The sequence below is a fragment of the Myxocyprinus asiaticus genome, chromosome 25 (assembly GCF_019703515.2).
Source record: "Myxocyprinus asiaticus isolate MX2 ecotype Aquarium Trade chromosome 25, UBuf_Myxa_2, whole genome shotgun sequence".
NCBI lineage: Eukaryota > Metazoa > Chordata > Actinopteri > Cypriniformes > Catostomidae > Myxocyprinus > Myxocyprinus asiaticus.
Window position 1 is genome coordinate 5,329,856 of NC_059368.1, and position 14,367 is coordinate 5,344,222.

A 14,367-nucleotide genomic window follows, 5' to 3' on the forward strand; every position below is an offset into this window, starting at 1 on the left:
GCTCGCTGACAGTACAACCGCTCAGCTCCGAAGAAAAATTCTGAATGAGTGGTTGCGAGCCAGCTCCTTTTATACCTGTATGTCCTGGGGAGTGGCATGCAAATTCCACTCGCCAATTCTCATTGGCCTTTTCTCAAAGATCTGAGGTCAAGGACGACCCCTAGTGTCACTACATCGACACAACGTCGAGTGAGTGACAGAAGGGGAATGACTTTTTCAAATAGTGATGGTGCTGTTTTTTTCACATCAGTAATGTCCTGACTATACTGTGTGAACATTTGAATGCCACTTTGGTGAATTAAAGTACCAATTTCCTTCCGAACAGCAAAATCTGTACATTATTCCAAACTTTGGGCCGCCAGTGTACCTTCAATAGAGTCCTCAATATTTTACATCAGGCGAACAAATGATTTAAAACACTGAGAATTTCAAATATACACACACAGCTGCTAAATCAATAATCTACAGTTATGGGGGCCTGGGTAGCTCAGCAAGTATTGACGCTGACTACCACACCTGGAGTTATGAGTTCAAATCAAGGGCGTGCTGAGTGACTCCAGCCAGGTCTCCTAAGCAAACAAATTGGCCCGGTTGCTAGGGAGGGTAGAGTCATATGGGGTAACCTCCTTGTGGTCATGATTAGTGGTTCTCACTCTCAGTGGAGTGCGTGGTAAGTTGTGCGTGGACCTACTAAGTAGTGGGAATTGGGCATTCCAAATTGGGAGAAAAAGGGGATAAAAAACAAAAAAAACAATCTACAGATATTCCACACACATTCTGAGAACTGAATCTATAACCATGAGTTTTAACAGAGTACACATAAGATAAACAGAGCATTGGAAGAGAAATGCGAGTTGATAACAAAGCATTAAAATATCAGACAGCCTCTCTGTGTTTGAGCTATGTAGATCTGGAGATGTTTGACTAGTAAAATGCCATTTGCTTAAACACAAAAGACCCTGACTACATCTCTACAAGAATATGATTTCAGTGCACTGTTCTCAGTTAAATCTACAATTCAATCAATTGATTATAAAAATCTGCCTGTTGTTAATGATCCCAAGAGAACATTCTGTAGCCTTTAAATAGTTGATTTTATCCATCAGGGATTGATTGGATCAAGACCAGTAAGAGTTCCATATCAGAATGGAATAAGGTGGTTTTAAAGGAGGGATCGAAAAATAAGACGGCTTAGTGATGGCAGCCAAAAGAAGACAGCTGTTTCCCAAGGACACCAAGTTATTGCATTTTGAATAAAAAATACAGAGACAATTTTAATAGGCCCAATTTTGATAACACGTTGACCTACATGTTGAACATGGTGCTCATGTGGGAGACACAGGTGTGATTCCTGTCAGTGTGTTGCTCTGATTCCCATCTCTTTCCTCAATAATTTACTCTCCCACCTTTGTCTCTATTAATAGAATGTGGAAAAGTAACAAAAAATAAAGCAACATGTCCTTGTGTTTTAGAGTCTTCTCAGGATTTGTCTATTATTTGATGTGGAAGAGATTTTTTATTTGCAACAGTTTTGTCTTTGCCCTTCATGAAGTATGTGAACAATTCTCCTTTTCCTTTGACATAGATGGGTCCTCTTCTGACAAATTGGAAACCGTACTCCTTCAAGATGTTATAGCAGTCCTCAACCACCTGAGAAACACCAACACCACACCATAAAAATACAGACATCTGTATGTACATTTTTAAATTAACCTTATTCTATCCCTCTGTCTTTTGATTTTATCCTAACTTTTAACGCTTAGTAACTCTGAAAGTGTTCTAAGTATATAAGGCCTATAAAACATCAAATTTTTAGGTTTTTAAAACTGTCAAATAAACCGACATCAAAGATTCTTAACAAAATGTTCTCTTCTAGTTATTATTATTATTATTAATAATAATAATAATAAGATAAATGCTTCAGTCACCTGTATGTTACCCATGACCCCAGTGGATTCCATACGACTGGCCACATTCACAGTGTTTCCCCAGATATCAAAATGAGGTTTACGGGCACCAATGACTCCAGCTAACACACCTCCCTTATTCAGACCTGACAATTAAACACACACAATAAAACAATACTGTCAAACTACTATACTGTATACCGTATGCATTAGTGTTGCTTTCTGGTGTCACGCATGATGCAGCCATATAAGTGCTACCGATGGTCTTAATCTTTGTGATGAAACGAAACTCAGAGCTACACAATAAAAAATGTATATATATATATATAAAAAAAAAAGCTCAGCAAATTATTTTGAAGAGAACTTCTGCTAAACAAATGATGAAACATGCAAGTACTGATCACTAAACACAGCCTCAGGAACACAACTGAGAAATAAAGAGAAAAAGAAAGAGGGACTCACACTGTCAAAGTCAGAGATGATCTCATTCAGGATACAGAGACATTCTATTCCTCCATTGTTTATGCTCTCCTCTGTGTAAAAGTCAGAAAAGTTCGGAATAGAGGTGAACATCATGCCAATCTCATCATAAGACTGACTGTAGCGCTCCTGCAAGAGGCAAATAAACATCAGTACACACATTCATTTTTAACTATACTCAGTTACAACCATACTCTTGCTGGACTCAGAACTAAGCTCATAAAGGACTGTACTAATTCAAAACTATACTCTTGCTGGACAATCAATCCCAACTAAACTCAAACAGGAATATGGTTATTCAGAAACATACTCAATCAAAACTACGCTAATTCTTAATTATACAAAATCAGAACTATATTCAATCAGGACTAAATTCAATCAGAACTATAATAATTCAAAATTATACTCAATCAGAACTATACTCAATCAGAACTATACTCAGTCAGGACAATACTCAATCAGAACTGTCTTCAATCAAAATTATACTTATTCAGAATTATACTCAATCAGGGCAATACTCTTTCAGAACTATACTCAATAAGGAAAATACTCATTCAGATCTACTGTATACGCAATCAGAACTATACTTATTCAGAACTATACTAAATCAGAACTGTACTCAATCAGAAATATAATTAATGAGAACTGTACTCAATCAGGATAATACCCAATCATAACTATACTTATTCAGAACTATACTAAATCAGAACTGTACTCAACCAGAAAAATACTCAATCTGAACTATACTCAATCAGAACTGTAATCAATCTGACAAATACTCAATCTACTATACTCTACTATACTAATTCAGAACTATATTCAGTTAGAACTATACCATTCAGAACTACTGTACACTTAATCAGAACTGTCTTCAATCAAAATAATACTCATTCAGAACTACAGTATATTAATTCAGAACTATAATCAATCAAGACATTACTCATTCAGAACTATACTCAATCAGGACATTACTCAATTAAAACTTTACTCATTCAGAACAATACTCAATCAGAATTGTCCTCAATCAAAATTATTCTCAATCACAATTGTACTCAATCAGAAATGTACTCAATCAGGACAATACTTAATCAGAACTATACTCAATCGGAACTATATCCAATCACAACTGTACTCAAAAAAGAGTCCTTTACTTAATCAGAACTATACTTATTCACAACTATCCTCAATCAGAACTATACTCAGTCGGAACTATACTCAATAAAACGTAGGTGGGAGTGTTTGCGCTATCTGTAGGTGTATGTATGCAGACTGTACCAGAATTGTATGTAAATTAAGTGGCACAAAGAGCAATTTGCTATTTTCCTGAGAAATAGGTTATTGCGCTAAGCCGTTTGAGAAGCACTGCTATTCTCAGCCCAAAGTCTAAAATCAGTTCCTACATTTGCAATTTGGAGATTCCATCAGCTGGTGGTATTAAAGTTCTTGTCTAAAATATGAAATTATAGTGGAACATCAAATTATGTCCCTGACAATCACTGTTATAGCCGTTTTATGGAACTAAATTTTACTGAACTTTCTAGAGGTCATGGTTTATTTTTCATATATTAATATTATGTGTTTATATTTACAATTGTATTTATGATCTAATTTGAATTGGTATTTTTCCACCTGTTAACGTTACTTTTTTTTTTTAACACTCGTTATTTATAATTATATTTTTGTTTAGTTTGAAATGTAATTGAATTTAGAAATATTTTTGGTTTAAGTTTTTTGTGTTTCAATAAATGAATTTTGCACTTGCCCACTTGTGCCCCTAGACTAAGTGCATGCTTGCATGAAGACACCAAAACTTAATGGCCATGCCCAATGACTTTGCACGTATGATATAACGCACAATGCTGTGCTTAGCACTTAGCGCTCTTAAAATGGGGCCCATAATTTCATATTTATTCTTTCAGATTTAGGGTGAAATATGAACCAGACAGTTTTGTGAGATTCACCCTAAATCATTTGTTACTGTCAAAATCCTCATGGTGATGCTGGACTCACTCGAGGGAAGATGGCAGCCAGTGAACACAGAGTCAGAATCAGCAGTAATACCTCACCCACAGCCACAGTCACATAGTTCACAATCAACCTGTCGCAAACGAATAAGACACTGAATATTCCATTTATCGTGTTATATGAGTAATGTAATGAATTATACATAAGGTTCACTCACTGTGGATCTATCAGTACTTCCATGGCAGAGGTGAAGATCAGAACAAAACAACTGCAGCTGAAAGCAACACCAGTCTGTCTCTCTTTCTCTGCAGAATAACGAGTCTCCAGATCAGAGTCGACAAACCTCAGAGACAGAACAGCTGTCTTCCTCTCCTCCAGACTGAGACAGAGAGAGAAAGTGATGTGAGACCAAAATCATTATTTCAAATCAGTTATAAACTTTTGGTCTGTCATTACATCTCTTCTGCCTCTCTCTCCAGCAGAGCTTCATTCAGCAGATGGGTCAGATCCTGCTCATTTTCCATCCCTCCATCTGCTATATCAGCCAGCTGCAACTAATGAGAACACACAGACATGCAGGTCAAAGTCATAGACAAATAGATAGATAAATAGATAACCTTATGAAAAGCGTCTCACCTGTGTTTCTGTCTCCTCAGGTATGTTTTTTAATGATGTGTTGCTGCAGCTGGTCTATGTGGTGTTGATCAGCTGAAGAGAGTTCCAGGACAGACAGACAGTTAGAGAAGAAAACCACAGATCAGAGAAACAGAGTGAGTTAATGATACTCTCCCTCTCGTTGATCACTCCATTAGTTTTAGTGGTTTCTTTAGACATGAGCACCAGATATGTGTCGATGCCTTTCTCCATAAGATAGTCGCAACGCTTTCCTCTGTTCCCCGGCTCCAGTTCAAACTCACCACGCAAACAGTCCTTTGTGCTCTGAGAGATGTGCACACGCCTGCAAACACAATCATGCACATATAAACAAGTTAAGGCTACTCTATGCATGCTCAAATTCTGTGTAAAGACTCAATGCCGCAATGCAGCAAAAAATCCAGACTAACTTTTGCCTGAATTTCCACTTCAGATGCAGTTTCTGTGCCACCATTGCAGTGTAAAGATGGCTACAGATTTCTATTGTTTTATTTATTTCTTTATTTTTATAGTGATACTGATATACTGATCTCACCCTGGGATGCTCCCCGACCCCATCTTGTTTGCCACGGTAACGTCAGTGGAACAGACATCAAACTGCCAACGCTTATGTCCCAGGACTCCTCCTAGAACGGTCATGTCCACCCCCATCTGAGTTTTCTCACGCATGTAGCTGAGCACATTTGCCAAGCATATGAGTCATTATTAATTATAATATCTATAAATGTTTTTTTTTTTTCACATGTGCTTTGTGACATACAGTAAGTACTTTAGCTACAAATGGACAGACTGATGTGTTATCAGTGTATTAAGCTATAAAATTAAATAATATCACCAGACCTGGTATATATGTAATATGACATTAAATGAAACTTATACATTTACACTAAATTTAAACTAATTAAACTAAATAACACCCTATTTTTATTACAACGGATTCAAAATATACTGATTATCAGCAGCATTTAACTAAGTATTTCATTAAAAAAAAAAAAAAAAAGAAGAGAGTGACTTCAAGTAAATGATTGAACCATTTATGAGCACTAGTTCTTTTTCATGAACGTCCGAATGAACCAACTCACTAAAATGAATAGGAGTACCAGACTAAAGCCAAACTAATTATGCCTGCTCTAACCTTTCTTTTGACAATATCTTTCAGTTCTACTGCATTTTCTTTTTTGGAAACATAGATCGAAATAAACAGATAATTACATGACAAATTAATTCGATTTTACACACTTTTAAAAAATGATTCTACCTGAAACCACCTGCAATTACACCACGGACCACTAGGGGTCCACAGAAACACTGAGGTGCTAAATAAAAAGCACCTCACAGTGATCACGTTCTGTGGGTGAAGCCCCTCCCTGTGGGCGTGCACTCACCAGATGCATCTACCATGGCCAGGGCCATCATGATGAAACAGGCCACGTGATCTTAATGGTAATCTGACAAACTGCAGGTACAGTAATAACGATCACAAAGAATCTTAATCCTCAGCTGATTGTGTTGCTGTTAAAACACACAAACAAAAGTGTAAAAATACATAACTTCTTAAGGAACTGTCCATAAACAATACAAATTCTTTATTTCCTTTTTTGTATTCTCTTTGCAATGTGTATATCAATGAATATATAAAATGTGCATGTTCTGCTGTTCTCACTCACTTGTGCTAGTTTGTCGACGCGAGCAAAGTGCTAGTTTAACGAGTTCTTTTGGAGTGACGGCAGACGACAGCTGAGTAAAACCTACAATATCTGCGAAAATGATACTACCCAGAGAGGAGAGTGGCTGTCAGCTGATTACACCAGTCTGTTTTAATTCATAAAGTTTGGACAGCTTTGTTTAAAGTCATTTTACTTACATATTTTTTTAGCATTAAATCAATATTCACCAGATTTTAGAAAGGCTGTATTACCTACAACAGTAGCCTGAAACCATTTTTTACCTGACATTTTCATGGCGGTACATATACATGGTGTTGAACAGTTGGGCATCTGATTTTTGATTGGCTCCTTTCTTCATCCCCTGAAGCATTTCATCTGCTATGTGCTTTGGCAAGATTGATAACAACAACTCCTACACACACACACACACACACACACACACACACACATTATACAAGAGTATGCCATGAATGTGTGTAAAAATTTTCTTCTACAATGATATCTGACAAACATAATTTTGTATCTTTTGGTGTTGTTTCATTTAGATCTTGACAGACACCATGTGAGTTATTAGAAGACTTACAGTATATTGTCTTCTTCTACCTGCATGTTTTTGGAGTTGTGGGGGAAACTGGAGCACCCAGAGGAAACCCACACAAACACAGGGTGAACATGCAAACTCCACACAGAAAGGCCCAGTTGAGGACCTTCTTGCTGTGAGGCAACAGTGCTAACCACTGAGCCACTGTGCTGCCCATAGAAAACATCATGTTAACATAACTTTAAATAAACTTCACATTTTCTAACAATGTTTGAGCATCATTAACCTGTTTTTGTGCTTTCAGAAATTGAGGGGCTCAAACACAGCACTCGACTTGAGTGTTAAATTACCCCTTACAAACTCCATTAATGAACTAGAAAAGGAAGATTCGTCGAGACAAACATTGATGTTATCTGAACAAAGTTGTGAACTTTGTAGGTTATATTATTATTATGGACTTAAAGACAGGGTTGGGCAGATTACTTTAAGAAAGTATTCTGGGCTGCATGGCCTGGGTAGCTCAGCGAGTATTGACGCTGACTACCACATCTGGAGTCACAAGTTTGAACCCAGGGGTGCTGAGTGACTCCAGCCAAGTTTCCTAAGCAACCAAATAGGCCCGGTTGCTAGGGAGGGTAGAGTCACATGGGGTAACCTCCTCGTGGTCGCGATTAGGGGTTCTCGCTCTCGATGGGGCGCGTGGTAAGTTGTGCATGGATCACGTAGAGTAGCATGAGCCTCCCGTGCTGTGAGTCTCCGCGGTGTCATGCACAGCGAGCCACGTGATAAGATGCACAGATTGACGGTCTCAGAACTGAGACTTGTCCTCTGCATAGACCAGTTGCAGCAACACATCATTAAAAAACACACCTGAGGAGACAGAAACACAGGTGAGATGCTTTTCATAAGGATATCTATTTATCTATCTATTTTTCTATGACTTTGACCTGCGTGTCTGTGTGTTCTCATTAGTTGCAGCTACTCCACAGATTTCATATTAGCAAACTATAGTTTTGGCAAATCGTTTAGGACACCTACTATGTGCATGACATGAGTAATTTTTCCAACAGTTGTTTACAGACAGATTGTTTCACTTTTAATTGACTATATCATAGTTCCAGTGGGTCAGAAGTTTACATACACTAAGTTAACTGTGCCTTTAAGCAGCTTGGAAAATTCCAGAAAATTAAGCCTTTAGGCAATTAGCCAAATAGCTTCTGATAGGAGGTGTACTGAATTGGAGGTGTACCTGTGGATGTATTTTAAGGCCTACCTTCAAACTCAGAGCCTCTTTGCTTGACATCATGGGAAAATCAAAGAAATCATCCAAGACCTCAGAAAAAAAATTGTGGACCTCCACAAGTCTGGTTCATCCTTGGGAGCAATTTTCAAATGCCTGAAGGTACCACGTTCATCTATACAAACAATAGTATGCAAGTATAAACACCATGGGACCACGCAGCCATCATACCACTCAGGAAGGAGATGCATTCTGTCTCCTAGAGATGAACGTAGTTTGGTGTGAAAAGTGCAGATCAATCGCAGAACAACAGCAAAGGACCTTGTGAAGATGCTGGAGGAAACAGGTAGACAAGTATCTATATCCACAGTAAAACAAGTCCTATATCAACATAACCTGACAGGCTGCTCAGCAAGGAAGAATCCACTGCACCAAAACTGCCATATAAAAGCCAGACTACAGTTTGCAAGTGCACAGGGACAAAGATCTTACTTTTTGGGAGAAATGTCCTCTGGTCTGACAAAACTTTAACTGTTTGGCCATAATGACCATCGTTATGTTTGGAGTAAAAAGAGTGAGGCTTGCAAGCTGAAGAACACCATCCCAACCATGAAGCATGGGGGTGGCAGCATCATGGAAAATTATGTGGATATATTGAAGCAACATCTCAAGACATCAGCCAAAAAGTTAAAGCTCAGTCACAAATGGGTCTTCCAAATGGAGAATGACCCCAAGTATACCTCCAAAGTTGTGGCAAAATGTCTTAAGGACAACAAAGTCAAGGTACTGAAGTGGCCATCACAAAGCCCTGACCTCAGTCTGATAGAAAATTTGTGGGCAGAACTGAAAAAGCGTGTGCGAGCAAGGAGGCCTACAAACCTGACTCAGTTACCCCAGTTCTGTCTGGAGGAATGGGCCAAAATTCCAGCAACTTATTGTGAGAAGCTTGTGGAAGGATACCCAAAACATTTGACCCAAGTTAAAGATTTAATGGCAATGCTACCAAATACTAACAAAGTGTATGTAAGCTACTGACCCACTGGGAATATGATAAAAGCTGAAATTAATGATTCGCTCTAATATTATTCTGACTGTGGCAAGGAGGAGGGCGGGGCCAGGCTGTGAAGATGCACGCCAGCCCCTAATCAGGCTAATCAAGCCGACGAGAGGGATAAAGGCCACCGGAGGCAGATATTCAGGAGAGAGAGAGCTACAGGCAGCTGCCCTGTATGTGTTAATGTTTGTGTGTTTTTGTTTAATTAAATATTACTTTGATGCTTCATCTGGTTCTTGCCTCCTCCTTTCCCATTTACCCCGTTAGACTGACATTTCATATTCTTAAAATAAAGTAGTGATCCTAACTGACCTAAGACAGGGAATGTTTTCTACAATTAAATGTCAGGAATTGTGAAAAAAAAAAACATTTTTTTTGAGAGTTTAAATGTATTTGGCTAAGGTGTATGTAAACTTCTGGCTTCAATTGTACACAGCAACAATCATGGGAAACAATGTATCATGCGCGCAAATGTCCTATCTGTGGAAATAATGTTCCCCACTGTATTGATACTGCTGCACAGCTGACAGCGCTCTGATTGCCAGATATTAAATCTGGGAATCGTTATACATGAATAAGACATTGTATTTCTATTCTTTAGTGCCTACCATCAGACCTTTTGGTGAATGCGGTCCATGTTTAAAGTATCTCAAAAACACAACCTGCATTTCCTTGATTTTAACCCATGACTGTGTTTTCAAATGAGCCCAATTTTGCATGAAACCTGGAAACAATGCACACACGCTGGAGCTGATATGGGGAAGAGAGAGCGAGAAGATGTGTTTGCATCACGCATCTGTGCTGTTCAGAAAAACTGTTCAGAAAAACAATAATGTTTCTCACTTCACTGACAATAATTATTTTTTTTAATTTTTTGTTTATTTTTTTGTGGTCATTATGAAAGAAGTATTCTAAAAGTATTCTAACAAAATTGTATAAATTAACTGTATTCTGAATACAGGTGCTTGAAAATGTAACAGGGGCTGAATACAGTTACTTCACTTTTGTATTCTGAATATGTAATGACGTTACATGTATTCCGTTACAGCCCAACCCTGCTTAAAGATATACTAGTGTTAAGGTTTGGATAAGAAAGAAAGAAATAGATAGAAAGTTAGATTGACAAAATAGATAGACAAAATTGTGTTTCTCTTCTAAACTTGTTTTCTTTGCTTTCAATTAATGTATTTTTCTAAAATGTGCACTCTACTAGATTACATTATGTAGAGTAAATGTGAACCAATCAAGTATGTTCACAACAGCACAAAAATAATTTTTGCTGCTTGGTAAATCTATCTACACAATTCTTGAACATTTTGTCAGAACTTAATTGCATTGCATTCAATATACTTATTTATTTATTTATTTATTTATTTAAGTTTATTTAATCTATTTCTGCTTTTTGTTGACCTAACTGAAACTGGGCAGGGGATTTGTAGTTCCCAGCATGCTTTGCATGGGACTTGATGTAGAGAGTAAAATGTGCCAGTAGCAGGTAACAGGACACCTGGGTCCCAGAGCAGAGCTCCAACTCTGAGCCCAATTAGAGCATCTCTATAACCTGTTCATTATACACACACATATCTGCAATAACATAGCTACCTAAATGGGGAAATACCATAGATTTCTATTTATTTTATATAAAGCTAATCATTCATAATAATTACTAATATTTGGGGGTCTGGGTAGCTCATTGAGTAAAGATGCTGACTACCACCCCTGGAGTTGTGAGTTCAAATCCAGGGCATGCTGAGTGACTCCAGCCAGGTCTCCCAGGCAACCAAATTGGCCCACTTGCTAGGGAGGGTAGAGTCACATGGGGTAACCTCCTTGTGGTTGCTATAATATGGTTCGCGCTCAGTGGGGCACGTGGTGAGTTGTGCGTGGATGTCGCAGAGAACAGCGTGAAGCCTCAACAAGCCACATGATAAGATGCGCAGATTGACAGTCTCAGACGCGGAGGCAACTGAGACTCGTCTTCCATCACCTGGATTGAGGCAAGTCACTATGCCACCACAAGGACTTACAGTAGAGCACATTGGGAATTGGGCATTCCAAATTGGGAAGAAAAAGGGGAAAAAATAAAAATTACGAATATTTAGGGCTGTCGATTTAATGCATTAATGAAGTGCGATTAATTATATGAAAAATAGCGTTTTAATCAAATTAGTGCAAATAATCATGCCCTCGGTCCATACGTAAATTCCATAAAAGGGAATGTTCCTGCCACTGCAGCAATTAAAGCTTGGTGTACCACTTTGATGTGGCAGTAGGGGGCAGTCAGCTCCAGCTGTACAGGAAACCAAATAGAGCAACAGGCAGCACAGCCTTTCACACATGTGCTTGTGCACTCAAAGACAGCTGGACCATGCACAACAGAATGCAGAGATCTCATGACACTTTTTATTTTTAAACTACATTGAACTTGATAGCGTCCTAAAAACACAGCACTAATGACTAGAGAAGCTGAAAACAAGTGAAACGCGAGGAAACCAAAGTGAGACACTCCAAAAGTCTGACGCATGAGTACAAAGACCAACAATTAAAAATATCTAAGATGGAAGTAGGCCATTAAAAGTGTTATGTTCAATATGGAAATAAAACAAATAATGTTTTGACTTTCAAGCCACTTTTTGTATTGTAGAAATGCTTAACTTGTCTGCTGCCAAATATATATATGTATATGATATCATGTATTTTAATTATCTGTATTATAATATTTATTTTAAATTATATTTATAATTACTATATACTAAATTATATTTTTTTCAGTAAATGTTGATATATGTGATTGCAATTAATTAGATTAACTGTGATTGATTAGCACATCATGTAATTAATTGGATTACAAAATTTTAATTGTTTGAAAGCCCTACTATTCACTGTTTTCCTGACCAACCACTGGGTGGCGGCAATGATGATCCTGATTGCTGCTGGACTGTTTTCTGGTTCTAGTTTCCATACAAAGCGATGAAAAACTACTGAAACGAGTGATCCACAAGGAGAACAATAACCATTTTAAGTGTTATTTGGAGGAAAATGAGAGAGGCTCATCTTGTCCAGTTGCTGGCTGTCATAACAACTTGAAGAAGTCAGTGATATCAACGTAACTAACCTCGGGCCATCGCTTCATGTCATCTAGCCACTCCTTGAACTTTGGCGAGTGAGGCACAGTCAAAAAACGGTCATTGTGACTCTGTGAAGTATCAGCAGTATGAGCTACATGTTTTATATTTAGCAATTTTACACATTTATTACACTGAACTAACTAAACATCACATTATCTGCTAAACACATGCGATGTGAGTGAAAACACTTAAGACCGGAAAACGAAAACAGGCATCAATTATGAATCTTGAAACAGAGGTTTTGTCAGATTTAGTTCAGTTTTAAACATAAGTCAAGGTTAATGCCATATTTTATTCGTTCGGTCAACAAAACATTGTTAAAAACATTGTTTGTAAAACTTTTATGTGATCTAAGACAGCCTCGCAGCCTTGTTTTCAGTCAGGTCAAATTAAATATGGCGTCTACCTGGACTAATATCTTTTGAGGATATAATGCATTTAATAATGTGTGTTTGTGTACCTGTTGTTGACTCTGCTCCTTCAGCGTCAGACTGACTTCCAGAGATTGTTTGGCATCTAGAAACGCTGTGCGGTACTTTTAGTCAGCCATTAAATAAGACATCACGCCAACCAAGATGACACCAAAATACAGCATCAGATTTGCCACAAGCTACACAAAAACAAACAGACTTGTGTCACTGTTGCCTGAATACACACACACTAAAACAAAAACAGTAAAGTTTTTGGAGATTACTGTTGCTAAGAGACCATAGCCTAAACATAAAGCCCTTTTTCATCACATGATGTCAGTATCCTTTTACAGGCTCCAACCTCTGTATGACACGTAGCATAACACATTTCTCTGATGTGACCCAATGTGTCATTCAATCAATAAACTTGAACGGATCATTCAAGTTTAGTATTACAAACTTACAGACTCCAAAAAACTAAACAAAAAAAAAAACCTTTTTTGATTGAACTTGATTCAATCATGGACAGTGGTTCAACATGTTTGAAATGACTTTTCTTGAATTAAAATGACCATGTAATTTCAATTTAAATATGTCAAGTGAGGGAACCTAAATCAAGTAAACCTAACAAAATTTAACATGTCAAAATAACTCAAATGAAGCTCTTTTAGTGATGTGCTAGCAGTTTGTGACAGGAAATGTTAGCATGCTAAACACATGCAGGTGGGGAACAATACTGTATTGATGGTAGCTTTCGAAACACTGCTTCGTGAATCTTCGAAACCTTTACGAATCATTTGTTTCGAACCAATGCTTCAGAGCACGTATCAAACTGGCCAAGTCACGTGACTTCAGCAAACGAGGCTTCATTACGTCATACTGTTTCGAAACGTTTCGAAATGTAAAAAAACAAAAAACAAACGTTTTGAAATGTTTCGCGGGTGCGCTAGGGGGCGTTGGTCCTACAGTTAAACCGTGAATCAGTGTTAAATGTAGACTGTAACTGATCTCGTGTCAGTTCAGCAATTACTTAGGTGTATAAAATCAGACAGATTCAAATGAGTTACTGATTTGAATTCAGTCATTTTAATTTCCCTGTCGATCAACTTGAGTTGTGTTCCTTAAGGAAAAAAAACAAAATGTTGAGTTTCTGAGAAAGAAAGTTAAGAGACATAAAGATTTTATGACATTTAAAGAGATTTGTTTGTTTTACAAAATGTGAATACGGAATTTCAACTTTTGTACATAAAAACGTGCCTTCACTTACTTTTTTTATTTAGTACACCCAATATTCGACCATTTTTCATGCTGTGTAGCGTAA

At 37.6% G+C, this 14,367-nt stretch overlaps 1 pseudogene; it reads right to left on the bottom strand.

The window, feature by feature from the left end:
- Positions 1-1,330: 1,330 nt before the first annotated feature.
- On the bottom strand, positions 1,331-13,198 carry LOC127415582 (adenylate cyclase type 3-like; annotated as a pseudogene).
- Between the last annotated feature and the right edge of the window lie 1,169 nt (positions 13,199-14,367).